Raw genomic sequence first — 14,747 nt, forward strand, 5'->3', positions numbered from 1 at the left:
AGAAAGAAACAGAAAGACAAGTTCTCAATTCGATCTCGGGATTTAACTTGTAGCTTGGCTTTCAGGCTTTAGAAGGTCTTCGGCTTGGAGGTGGGGTTTCACCGGGGACCCACCCCTATTTGCCTAGGCATTTGGCTGCCTCCTGCTGCTCTCAGTATAATGCTTCTGAAAGCAAATGTGTGGGTTTTTTACACACCAAACAATTCTCCAGATTCCTGGGCACTTGGTGGGTGTCCTGCGGTTTAATTGAACTTTGACCCTATCTACCTGGCATTAGCATCAGATCCCATAAGTAAAAGGACTCAGTCCCACAAGACTGTCCTCACTTCTGATGCCAGTTGCACATTTGAGCCTCCCATACATATGACAGACAGGCTATAAATCTGGAGTTACTATGACACCCGCCTCCTGTTCAATAGTTTGCTAGAATGACTCACCAAGCTCAGGAAAACACTTTGCTTACATTTACTGGCTTATTACAAAGAATACAACTCAGGAACAGACATACAGAAGAGATTCATGGGCAAGGTTTGGTCGGTGTTGTGGGAGGCGGTGTGATGCTCCCTCCTAGCACCTTGATGTGTTCACCTACCCAGAAGCTCGTGGAATCTTGTGTTTCAAGAGTCTTTATAGAGCTTAATCTCCCTTTCTTCCATCCTCTTCCTGGAAGCCACTCTGCGGGGCTCAAAGTTTTAACCCTCCAAATACCCGTTCTTTCTGGTGATTTGCCCCATCCTAAGGCTATCTAGGGGCTCTATCCTAAGTCACCATATTAACATAAACTTAGATGTGATCAAAAGATACTTGTTAGGAATAAGAAAGGAAGAAAAGACACTCTTTTATCTTTTCTAGTGTTTTCTGTATCTTTTCCTGTATCTTTTCCTAGTGTTTTAGAAGCCCTGTACTAAGAATCGGGGACAAAAAGACCAAATGTATTTATTATACCATAGATTCCTTCTATACAGTGTTAAATATATAATGGTTATAATTTCAGTGTTACTACTATGCATTTGTTCTAAAAGACTTGGTGGCTTGTGTTTACTTGTTTTAGTGTTGGTAAACTTCTTTATAAACATTTATAAACATTCTATTATCAAATTGAAACACATTTAGATTTTTTTAACTGATGGAAACTTCAAATGAGAAGCAATCTGAACCTTGCCTAATAGTTACCCTTATTGTTCGTAACAATTAAACACTTTTCAAAGAACCTGAAAAAATGTCATATTTCTACAATGAAAGCGTAATCTGAGGAAGGCAATTTGTTTAGAGTGACAGCCTGATTTATTACAAAAATAAATCAATAAGACAAAAGATTGTCCAAATGTACCCCATCCTCTTTAAAACACTGACAGGCTGAAGAATGGGGTTTGTTCAGAATAAAATGAATAAAATGATAGCAGGCTCATCACAATAGTTAGCATTTTCAGTAATACAAGATTCTTAGAACCACTACAGCTGGGAAAATAAATAAACATCTCAAAATTAGATATAACATTGGGTTTTGTGTTACATAATTTGTAATATAGCACGGAGCTATTGTGACAGAGAAAAAGCAAATAAATAAATAAATAAATAAATAAATAAATAAATAAATAAACAAAGAGGATCAAAGGGAGCAGAAAGCTTAAAAAAGAACATCAATATCCTTGTGAACTCATTTACACTTTAAGTAATGAACACCGATTTTATTTTTGAAATTTCCTATCTACAACACTAGCCATGTTTTATGATTTCATGCAATTACCCAAAACATATGTCACAACTACTGAAGAACATTTAATTTTAAAATGCATTTTTTAGCAAGTAGGTAAGTATAAGAGCTATAAATATGAGTGAGATACATACCTGCTAGTATTTCATGGGTCAGAAAAATGAGTGCAAACACTCGTTGAAATAAAAGAGTATTAAACAATGCAGCCTTCGTTAACACTTTTGCTCTTGGCCCAACTTCACTAGGTATCAAGGGCTGTGATCATAATGTATTGAAAATATTCAGATGCACAATTTACTGAACCTGGTCAAACAAAAGAAATGAGTAATTACTTCATACATAGTCTTTAATTAAAACAGAATTCTTTCTTGAAAGACAACTCGTTAAAAAAAATGTTTGTTCTTCTCAAAGGAGGGTGTATATTTTCCCTTTCTACAGAATCAATATTAAAACCTAATGAAAAACCCTACATGCATTACAAATACAGTGAATGAATGGAACAGACACTGCTTTTATGAATATGACTTACAAGAATACAGGCCTGATATTGGCCAAGCTTGTTACAAATATCGTCCAGCTCAAAACTCTAGGACAGTGGAATCAGAAGGCAGTTCATATATTATAGGCGTGTTTCAGATTAAAAGGCAAAAACTAATGATGACTGGTTTGGATGAGATATCAAATAGACTCAAGGAGAATATTTGACATAAGGCTTAGAGCCTACGAATTAAAGAGCCTGGGCGAGTGTGAGTAAGAGAAAGTAAGTGGCATTAAATGGGTGAGTGAAAGGCAGTCTTATTCAGTAATCCCCCAGTTGGTTCCAGGATTCCCCCAACTCCCCAGGATAGCAATAACCTCAGAGGTTTAAGTCCCTTATATAAAATAGCATAGTATTTGCACATAATCTATCCACTTTCTTTCATATATTAGTTATCACACCTAGTACAGTGTAAGTGCTATGTAAATAGTTGCTAGGCTGTATTTTTATTATATTATTTTTATTGATTTTTCTGAATATTTTTGATCTGTGGTTGGTTGAATCCTTGGTTGTGGAACTTTTAGATATGGAATAATTATTGTATAACACTTCTAGAAGCAAGTGTTACCATATGGGATATAACGGTTAAAAAGATGAACTTTGGATTTAAACACCTCTTGGTTTAAAACTTGACTCTTCCCTTTACCAACTGTGGGACTTGTCAATTCTAGAAATCTCAGGAACTTCATCTCTGAAGCAATGAAGATGATGATAGTGATATCTGTCACAAGATTTTATATCATGAAGTGAGACGTGTAAGCAGAGATTATAGCACTCATTACACATAACAGTGATAGCTCTTTCTATTTCATGGGTGGGCCACATCCATTTCAAAAGACCTGGAATGAGCAGAATGCTTGCAACTATGTAATATGCAAGGAGAAAATAAAACTGTTCAGTCAAAGGTGGATAATGATGCTTATTCAAAACAAGAAGTTAATGTAGAAAAATTTTAATGATAAAACCCAATGAATTTAATATATATTCAGTAAGAAAAATATCTAAACAAAAGAAATTATATAAAAAAGACACCTGTACTTGTATGTTTATTGCAGCACTATTCACAATAGCAAAGGCATGGATTCAACCTCACACTAATCTGTCAATGATTGATTAGATTAAAATGTGATGTATATGCACCATGGAATCCCATGCAGCCAGAAAAAAAATGAAATCATCACCTTGCAGCAACATGGGTAGAGCTGGAGGACATTATTGTAAGTGAAATTAAATAGATCATGTTCTCACTTATAAATGAGAGCGAAACAAGGGGTCACACGGACATGAAGATGAAAATAGTAGGCGGGACACAGTGGCTCAGACCTGTAATCCCAGCACTTGCGAGCCCGAGGTGGGTGGATCACTAGGTGAAGAGATCGAGAACATCCTGGCCAACAGGGTGAAATCCCGTCTCTACTAAAAATACAAAAATTAGCCGGGCGTGGTGGTGGGTGCCTGTAGTCCCAGCTACTCGGGAGGCTGAGGCAGGAATATTGCTTGAACAGGGGAGGCGGAGCTTGCAGTGAGCCGAGATCGCAACACTGCACTCCAGCCTGGGGCGACAGAGCGAGACTCCATCTCAAAAAAAAAAAAAAAAAAAAGATGGAAATAATAAACACAGGACTCTAAAAGAGAGAGAATGTGAGTTGAAAAATAAGACACAATGTTCACTGTAACCTAAAATGATTTAAAAAAAATAAGAGAAGAATTAGAACTATATGATCTAGAAAATGAAAATTCACCACCATAATCCCAAAACCTACATATAACCACTTTTAACATGTAGCTTTGTTTTTAAATCAGACTTTTTTTTTTTTTTTTTTTTGAGAGGGAGTCTAGCTCTTTCGCTCAGGCTGGAGTGCAGTGGCCGGATCTTGGCTCACTGCAAGCTCCGCCTCCCGGGTTTACGCCATTCTCCTGCCTCAGCCTCTCGAGTAGCTGGGACTACAGGCGCCTGAAAACTATGTTATGAATAGTAATCTTGCTTTTTTTAAATAAGGATATGGATATTTTTCTTTTTTGAGATAGGGTCTTGCTCTGTTGCCCAGTCTGGAGTGCAGTGGTGTGATCTCAGCTCACTGCAACCTCCGCCTCCTAGGTTCAAGTGATTCTCCTGCCTCAGCCTCCTGAGTAGCTGGGACTACAGACGCATGCCACCACACCCGGCTAATTTTTGTATTTTTAGTAGGGATGGGGTTTTGTCCCTACTGGGATGTTGGCCAGTCTGTCTCAAACTCTTGACCTCAGGTAATCCACCCACCTCGGCCTCCCAAAGTGCTGGGATTACAGGTGTGAGCCACCGTGCCCAGCCTGGATATGGATATTTTTCTATGTCAATAAATATGTTATCATGTTATATGCTCCATATTACTCCATTATATGAAATTTCATATTTTACTTAACTAATCACTAGAAATGAACGTTTAAAATATTTTCAAAATTGTGCCATTATAAATATCAAGATAAAACTTCTGTTAGTCCATACTGATGTAAACAGATTATTGAATTAAAAAATGGAGAATAGGCAAATATATTTTGGAGAATTTCAAATAATATATGTAGATATTCTAACCTTGAGGTAGGCTTCACAGAGTGGACTTCCTTTCAAAGAAGAGTACTGTATGGGAAGAGGAACAGAAATTATTTTTATAGTAGAGAAAGCTGACCATCACTTCCTCATCCAGGTGATCAAAGTTACATTGATAGTGATTAGTTATCTTGTCTTAGTGTATTTGTGTTGCTATAAAATGATACCCGAAGCTGGGTAACTTATAAAGAAAAGTGGTTTATTTGGCTCATGGTTGTCTAGGCTGTACAAGAAGCATGGTGTTCTCATCTGCATCTGTGGGGAGCCTCGGAATGCTTCCACTCATGGTAAAAGCCAGTGGGACAGAGGTACACAGAGATTACATGGTGAGAGTGAGAAACAGGGACAGAGGGGAAGGTGCCAGACTCTTTTTAGCAACCAAGTCTTTTTTTTTTTTTTTTTGAGACAGAGTCTCGCTCTGTTGCCCAGTCCAGAGTGCAGTGGTGCGATCTCCACTCACTGCAACCTCTGCCTCCCAGGTTCAAGTGATTCTCCTGCCTCAGTCTCCTGAGTAGCTGGGGCTACAGGCACACAACACCACACCCGGCTAATTTTTGTATTTTTAGTAGAGACAGGTTTACACCATATTGGCTAGGCTGGTCTCAAACTCCTGATATCATGATGCACCTGCCTCGACCTTCCAAAGTGCTGAGATTACATGTGTGAGCCACCACACCGGGCGACCAATCAGTTCTTCTGGAAATTCAGTAAGAACTCACTCACTACCATAAGAAGGGCAACAAACCATTCATGTGGGATCCACTTCTATGACCCACACACATCCCACCAGGCCTCACCTCCAACATCAAAGATCAAATTTCTACATGAGATTTGGTGGGGCCAAACAAACCATATCCAAACCACAACAGGATGATGTAACAAAATACCAAAGCCTAGGTGGTTTCAATAACAGGCATTTATTTCTTCCATTATTGGAGGCTGAAAAGTCCAAGATTAAGATGCTGACGTATTTGGTTTCTTGTGAGGGCCTCTTTCCTGGTTTGCAACTGGATGATTTCATACTTTCACTATGTTCTCTTATGGTGGAGACAGATGGAGCCCCAGTGTCTTTTCCTCTCCTTATGAGGACACTGGCCCCATTCTGGGGGCTCCACTGTCGTGAGCCTAATCTAAATCTTAATTACCTTTCTTAAAGGTCCCACATCCAAATACCATTTCACTGGGGACTAGGGTATCAACACACACATTTTAGGGGGACGCTATTCAGTCCATAGCAGCACTGTTGTTATAAAAATGGTACTTTACTTCTGTTATCTTCTTTTCAAAAACATGCAACTCCAATCTAGACATGCAAAAATAAAAATTTAAAATTTAAGAAATCCGACAAATGCTAATGGTGGGACACTCTACAAAATACCAGTACTTTTCAAAACTGCCAAGTTCATCAAAAATAAGGAAAGTCTGAGAGACTCACAGCCAAGAGGCACAACCCATGGGGACATAATAACTAAATGTAAGGTAGTATCTTGGAAGAGATTTCAAAACAGAGAAAGGACATTAGATAAAAACTAAATAAATCTGAATAGAATACAAACTTTTTTTTTTTTTTTGAGACTGAGTCTCGCTCCGTCGCCCAGGCTGGAGTGCAGTGGCACCATATTGGCTCACTGCAACCTCCGCCTCCCGGTCTCAAGCAATTCTCCTGCTTTAGTCTCCTGAGTAGCTGGGACTACAGGCTTGCAACATCACACCTGGCTAATTTCTGTATTTTTAGGGTTTTACCATATATTGACCAGGCTGGTCTTGAACTCCTGACCTCCAGCAATCCACCCGCCTTGCTTTTGCAAAATACTGGGATTACAGGTGTGAGCCACCATGCCTGACCTACAATATAAACTTTAGTTAATAAAAATGCACCAGTATTGGTTCATTAATAGTAACAAATATACCAGACCAAAGTAAGACGCTCATGATAAGGAAACTGGGCATAGGGTATATGGGAGCCCTATCTGTGTAACTGAAAAAAAAAAATTCTGGGGGGGCAGAGCAAGATGGCCGAATAGGAGCAGCTCCAGTCTCCAGCTCCCAGCGTGAGCAACACAGAAGACAGGTGATTTCTGCATTTTCAACTGAGGTACTGAGTTCATCTCACTAGGGAGTGCCGGACAATCGGTGCTGGTCAGCTGCTGCAGCCCGAACAGCAAGAGCTGCAGCAGGGGAAGGCATCACCTCACCTGGGAAGCGCAAGAGGGAAGGGAATCACTTTTCCTAGCCAGGGGAACTGAGACACACAACACCTGGAAAATTGGGTAACTCCCACCCCAATACTGCACTTTACCAAGGGTCTTCGCAAACGGGCACACCAGGAGATTATATCCCACACCTGACCGAGAGGGTCCCATGCCCACGAAGTCTCCCTCATTGCTAGCACAGCAGTCTGCGATCTATCCACAAGGCAGCAGCGAGGCTGGGGGCGGGGGGCGCCCGCCATTACTGAGGCTTAAGTAGGTAAACAAAGCCGCTGGGAAGCTTGAACTGGGTGGAGCTCACAGCAGCTCAAGGAGGGCTGCCTGTCTCTGTAGACTCCACCTCTGGGAACAGGGCACAGCTAAACAACAACAACAACAGCAGCAGAAACCTTTGCAGACACAAACGACTCTGTCTGACAGCTTTGAAGAGAGCAGTGGATCTCCCAACACGGAGGCTGAGATCTGAGAATGGACAGACTGCCTGCTGAAGTGGGTCCCTGACCCCTGAGTAGCCTAACTGGGAGACATCCCCCACTAGGGGCAGACCAACACCCCACACCTCACACGGTGGAGTACACCCCTGAGAGGAAGCTTCCAAAGCAAGAATCAGACAGGTACATTCGTTGTTCAGCAATATTCTATCTTCTGCAGCCTCTGCTACTGATACCCAGGCAAACAGGGTCTGGAGTGGACCACAAGCAATCTCCAACAGACCTACAGCTGAGGGTCCTGACGGTTAGAATGAAAACTAACAAACAGGAAGGACACCCACACCAAAACCCCATAAGTACGTCACCACCATCAAACACCAGAGGCAGATAAAACCACAAAGATGGGGAAAAAGCAGGGCAGAAAAGCTGGAAATTCAAAAAATAAGAGTGCATCTTCCTTTGCAAAGGAACGCAGCTCATTGCCAGCAACAGATCAAAGCTGTACGGAGAATGACTTTGACCAGATGAGAGAAGAAGGCTTCAGTCCATCAAACTTCTCAGAGCTAAAGGAGGAATGACATACCATACCCAGTGCAAAGAAACTAAAAATCTTGAAAAAAGAGTGGAAGAATTGATAACTGGAATAATTAATGCAGAGAAGGCCATAAACGAAATGACAGAGATGAAAACCATGACACGACAAATACGTGACAAATGCCCAAGCTTCAGTAACCGACTTGATCAACTAGAAAAAAGAGTATCAGCGATTGAGGATCAAATGAATGAAATGAAGTGAGAAGAGAAATCTAAAGAAAAAAGAAGAAAAAGAAATGAACAAAGCCTGCAAGAAGTATGGGATTATGTAAAAAGACCAAATCTACGTCTGATTGGGGTGCCTGAAAGTGAGGGAGAAAATGAAACCAAGTTGGAAAACACTTTTCAGGATATCATCCAGGAGAACTTCCCCAACCTAGTAGAGCAGGCCAACATTCAAATTCAGGAAATACAGAGAACACCACAAAGATACTCCTCGAGAAGAGCAACTCCAAGACACATAATTGCCAGATTCACCAAAGTTGAAATGAAGGAAAAAATCTTAAGGGCAGCCAGAGAGAAAGGTTGGGTTACACACAAAGGGAAGCCCATCAGACTAACAGCAGATCTCTCGGCAGAAACTCTCCAAGCCAGAAGAGTGTGGGGGCTAATATTCAACATTCTTCAAGAAAAGAATTTTAAACCCAGAATTTCATATCCAGCCAAACCAAGTTTCATCAGTGAAGGAGAAATAAAATCCTTTACAGATAAGCAAATGCTTAGAGATTTTGTCACCACCAGGCCTGCCTTACAAGACACCCTGAAGGAAGCCCTAAACATGGAAAGGAACAACCGGTACCAGCCATTGCAAAAACATGCCAAAATGTAAAGACCATCGAGGCTAGGAAGAAACTACGTCAACTAACGAGCAAAATAACCAGTTAATATCATAATGGCAGGATCAAGTTCACACATAACAATATTAACTTTAAATGTAAATGGACTAAGTGGTCCAATTAAAGGACACAGACTGGCAAACTGGATAAAGAGTCAAGATCCATCAGATTGCTGTATTCAGGAGACCCATCTCACATGCAGAGACATACATAGGCTCAAAATAAAGGGATGGAGGAAGATCTACCAAGCAAATGGAGAACAAAAAAAAAAAAAAAAAAAAAAGCAGGGATTGCAATACTTGTCTCTGATAAAACGGACTTTAAACCATCAAAGATCAAAAGAGACAAAGAAGGCCATTACATAATGGTAAAGGGATCAATTCAACAAGAAGAGCTAACGATCCTAAATATATATGCACCCAATACAGGAGCACCCAGATTCATAAAGCAAGTCCTTAGAGACTTACAAAGAGACTTAGACTCCCATACAATAATAATGGGAGACTTCAACACCCCACTGTCAACATTAGACAGATCAACGAGACAGAAAGTTAACAAGGATATCCAGGAATTGAACTCATCTCTGCAGCAATCAGACCTAATAGACATCTACAGAACTCTCCATCCTAAATCAACAGAATATACATTCTTCTCAGCACCACATCACACTTATTCGAAAATTGACCACATAATTCGAAGTAAAGCACTCCTCAGCAAACGTACAAGAACAGAAATTATAACAAACTGTCTCTCAGACCACAGTGCAATCAAACTAGAACTCAGGACTAAGAAACTCAATCAAAACCACTCAACTACATGGAAACTGAATAACATGCTCCTAAATGACTACTGGTACATAACAAAATGAAGGCAGAAATAAAAATGTTCTTTGAAACCAATGAGAACAAAGATACAACATACCAGAATCTCTGGGACACATTTTAAGCAGTGTGTGAGGGAAATTTATAGCACTAAATGCCCACAAGAGAAAGCTGGAAAGATCTAAAATGACACTCTATCATCACAATTAAAAGAACTAGAGAAGCAAGAGCAAACACATTCAAAAGCTAGCAGAAGGCAAGAAATAACTAAGATCAGAGCAGAACTGAAGGAGATAGAGATGCAAAAAACCCTCCAAAAATTCAATGAATCCAGGAGTTGGTTTTTTGAAAAGATCGACAAAATTGATAGACCGCTAGCAAGACTAATAAAGAAGAAAAGAGACAAGAATCAAATAGATGCAATAAAAAATGATAAAGAGGATATCACCACCAAACACACAGAAATACAAACTAACATCAGAAAATAATATAAACACCTCTATGCAAATCAACTAGAAAATCTAGAAGAAATGGATAATTTCCTGGACACTTACACTCTTCCAAGACTAAACCAGGAAGAAGTTGAATCCCTGAATAGACCAATAGTAGGCTCTGAAATTGAGGCAATAATTAATAGCCTACCAACCAAAAAAATTCCAGGACCAGACGGATTCACAGCTGAATTCTACCAGAGGTACAAGGAGGAGCTGGTACCATTCCTTCTGAAACTATTCCAATCAATAGAAAAAGAGGGAATCCTCCCTAACTCACTTTATGAGGCCAACATCATCCTGATACCAAAGCCTGGCAGAGACACAACAAAAAAAGAGAATTTTAGACCAATATCCCTGATGAAGATCGATGCAAAAATCCTCAATAAAATACTGGCAAACCAGATCCAGCAGCACATCAAATAACTTATCCACCACGATGAAGTGGGCTTCATCCCTGGGATGCAAGGCTGGTTCAACATATGCAAATCAATAAACGTAATCCAGCATATAAACAGAACCAAAGACAAAAACCACATGATTATCTCAATAGATGCAGAAAAGGCCTTTGACAGAATTCAACAGCCCTTCATGCTAAACACGCTCAATAAATTCGGTATTGATGGAACATATCTCAAAATAATAAGAGCTATTTATGACAAACCCACAGCTAATATCATACTGAATGGGCAAAAACTGGAAAAATTCCCTTTGAAAACTGGCACAAGACAGGGATGCCCTCTCTCACCACTCCTATTCAACATAGTGTTGGAAGTTCTGGCTAGGGATCAGGCAAGGGAAAGAAATAAAAAGTATTCAGTTAGGAAAAGAAGAAGTCAAATTGTCCCTGTTTGCAGATGACATGATTGTATATTTAGAAAACCCCATCGTCTCAGCCCAAAATCTCCTTAAGCTGATAAGCAACTTCAGCAAAGTCTCAGGATACAAAATTAATGTGCAAAAATCACAAGCATTCTTATACACCAGTAACAGACAAACAGAGAGCCAAATCATGATAGAACTTCCATTCACAATTGCTTCAAAGAGAATAAAATACCTAGGAATCAAACTTACAAGGGATGTCAAGGACCTCTTTAAGGAGAACTACAAACCACTGCTCAGTGAAATAAAAGAGGACACAAACAAATGGAAGAACATACCATGCTCATGGATAGGAAGAATCAATATCATGAAAATGGCCATACTGCCCAAGGTTATTTATAGATTCAATGCCATCCCCATCAAGCTACCAATGACTTTCTTCACAGAATTGGAAAAAACTGCTTTAAAGTTCATATGGAACCAAAAAAGAGCCCGCATTGCCAAGACAATCCTAAGTCAAAAGGACAAAGCTGGAGGCGTCACGCTACCTGACTTCAAACTATACTACAAGGCTACAGTAACCAAAACAGCATGGTACTGGTACCAAAACAGAGATATAGACCAATGGAACACAACAGAGTCCTCAGAAATAATACCACACATCTACAGCCATCTGATCTTTGACAAACCTGAGAGAAACAAGAAATGGGGAAAGGATTCCCTATTTAATAAATGGTGCTGGGAAAATTGGCTAGCCATAAGTAAAAAGCTGAAACTGGATCCTTTCCTTACTCCTTATACAAAAATTAATTCAAGATGGATTAGAGACTTAAATGTTAGACCTAATACCATAAAAACCCTAGAAGGAAACCTAAGTAATACCATTCAGGACATAGGCATGTGCAAGGACTTCATGTCTAAAACACCAAAAGCAATGGCAATAAAAGCCAAAATTGACAAATGGGATCTAATTAAACTAAAGAGCTTCTACACAGCAAAAGAAACTACCATCAGAGTGAACAGGCAACCTACAGAATGGGAGAAAACTTTGCAACCTACTCATCTGACAAAGGGCTAATATCCAGAAGCTACAAAGAACTCAAACAAATTTACAAGAAAAAAACAAACAACCCTATCAAAAAGTGGGCAAAGGATAATGACAGATATTTCTCAAAAGAAGACATCCATACAGCCAACAGACACATGAAAAAATGCTCATCATCACTCGCCATCAGAGAAATGCAAATCAAAACCACAATGAGATACTATCTGACACCAGTTAGAATGGCAATCATTAAAAAGTCAGGAAACAACAGGTGCTGGAGAGGATGTGGAGAAATAGGAACACTTTTACACTGTTGGTGGGATTATAAACTAGTTCAACCATTATGGAAAACAGTATGGCGATTCCTCAAGGATCTAGAACTAGAAGTAGCATATGACCCAGCCATCCCACTACTGGTTATATACCCAAAGGATTATAAATCATGCTGCTATAAAGACACATGCACATGCATATTTATTGTGGCACTATTCACAATAGCAAATACTTGGAATCAACCCAAATATCCATCAGTGACAGACTGGATTAAGAAAATGTGGCACATATACACCATGGAATACTATGCAGCCATAAAAAAGGATGAGTTTGTGTCCTTTGCAGGGAGATGGATGCAGCTGGAAACCATCATTCTCAGCAAACTATCACAAGAACAGAAAACCATACACCTCATGTTCTCACTCATAGGTGGGAACTGAACAATGAGATCACTTGGACTCGGGAAGGGGAACATCACACACCGGGGCCTATCATGGGGAGGGGCAGGGGGGAGGGATTGCATTGGGAGTTATACCTGATGTAAATGACGAGTTGATGGGTGCTGACGAGTTGATGGGTGCAGCACACCAACATGTCACAAGTATACATATGTAACAAACCTGCACGTTATGCACATATACCCTAGATCTTAAAGTATAATTAAAAAAAAATTCTAAAACTGTTTAATAGAGAAACACTTATCAAAAAATGAATAAACCTTGTTAAATAATTTTTATTGCTAGCCGAAATATACAATATAAATTTCTAGAATATGGAAAAACCCTGGGTCAAAACATTTTCACATTTGAAACACTTTAAAAATATATTTTTAAATTGTCCTCCAGTAGCTTGTGCTACATACATGAAAGGAGTTTGTGAGTACATCCTCAGCAAAGCCATCCTCTACTCAGAATATTATAATCCTTTAAAGTATTTTTAATTAATTAGATTAAAAATCTATCACTTTAAATTTACATATAAGATTTCAGTAATAAAGTTGACTGTCTTTTTGCATGTTAATTGGCCTTGTATCCAGATTTATAAGTTTGTCATGTTATATATTAATTGGCAAATATTACATACTAAATATATGAGGTAACAGGAATATTTCAGCATTCAAACTATTTCCACAGTTTGAGACAGGTGTTATTCTTGCCTCTACCTTTGTTTAAAGCTATATCTTCCTGGTGCCTGGCAGTATATTCAGGTTAAGACAAGTCTCCAGAATGGAGTCAGCGAGAGTGTTCACACACTGCTTTATTTTTCATATTGTCTTTACCTCTGGGGAAAAAACATTTGAAGCTGCCTTGCAGCTGTAATTCTGCTGTGGAAGATAAAGAAAGATTGTATAACCAGGTGATGATGACTGCAGTAGATTTATGTGTCATTTAAATTGAGAAAAAGGGAAATATTAAGTATTTTCCTGTATATCATTTTTTGTTTGCCAATGGATAATTCTATGCATATACAAACTAAATATGATAACCAAATACATATGATGAATATGATAATCAAATAAATTTAATAAATATAATAACCAAATTTAAAATATACCAAAAATTCAATATAATTATGAGGAGCAAATAATTTTAAAAACTGCACAATAAAAAGATGCCAAATATTTGTCCTCTTTCGTTCCAATGTGTTAGATACATTGTTTTTTATTCCCACTGTCTCTAGACTTTGTAATAGTTTTTCCAGAATCATATCGGTGTGAACTAGAAAATTCTGCAGTTGCAATAATCCTCATCAAAATAAATATTTTCTTTAAAAATCAAGTCAAGAATAATTGTGTTCTCCATAAAATCCAATTAAGCAGTTTTTACTGTTAGATGACAACAAAGACAAGGCTCAAACTGAAAATGTCTACACAGACTTTTAGCATTTATACCAAAAATGGATGGCTGACCAGTATTTTGTCATTTTCTTCTTTAGAAGTGTCTGAAGATCTGAGATATCCACTAAACTATCATACATCTGGGACAATGTTCTTTTTCCTGTATTCACTATAGAATTTATAAAAACTGTATGATTAATGAGGAAAAAATGCATGGTTTTATAAACCAATTTTTTGAACAGATTCCAGATTTCTACTACAGAACTGTTCACACTAACCAGTCTCAAAAATGGATCATCTGTACCAAATATTGCACTATATTTTGCTAAAAATGTCCAATATGTGAAAAATCTGATAGGGAACACTTACTAATATTTATTGTGCATGTATTATGTGCTGTCCTAAAGTAGTTACATAGTTTTATTTAATTTTCAACAACCTTATGATGCCAATTGTTATTAATCCCCACTTTTAAAGATGAAGGAACTAAGACATGAAGCAATTAAGTAGCTTGCCAAATATCTCAAGGTTACAGAAGTGGAGAAGTC

The sequence above is a fragment of the Trachypithecus francoisi genome, unplaced genomic scaffold (genome assembly GCF_009764315.1).
Source record: "Trachypithecus francoisi isolate TF-2019V2 unplaced genomic scaffold, Tfra_2.0 Lachesis_group13, whole genome shotgun sequence".
NCBI classification, from domain to species: domain Eukaryota; kingdom Metazoa; phylum Chordata; class Mammalia; order Primates; family Cercopithecidae; genus Trachypithecus; species Trachypithecus francoisi.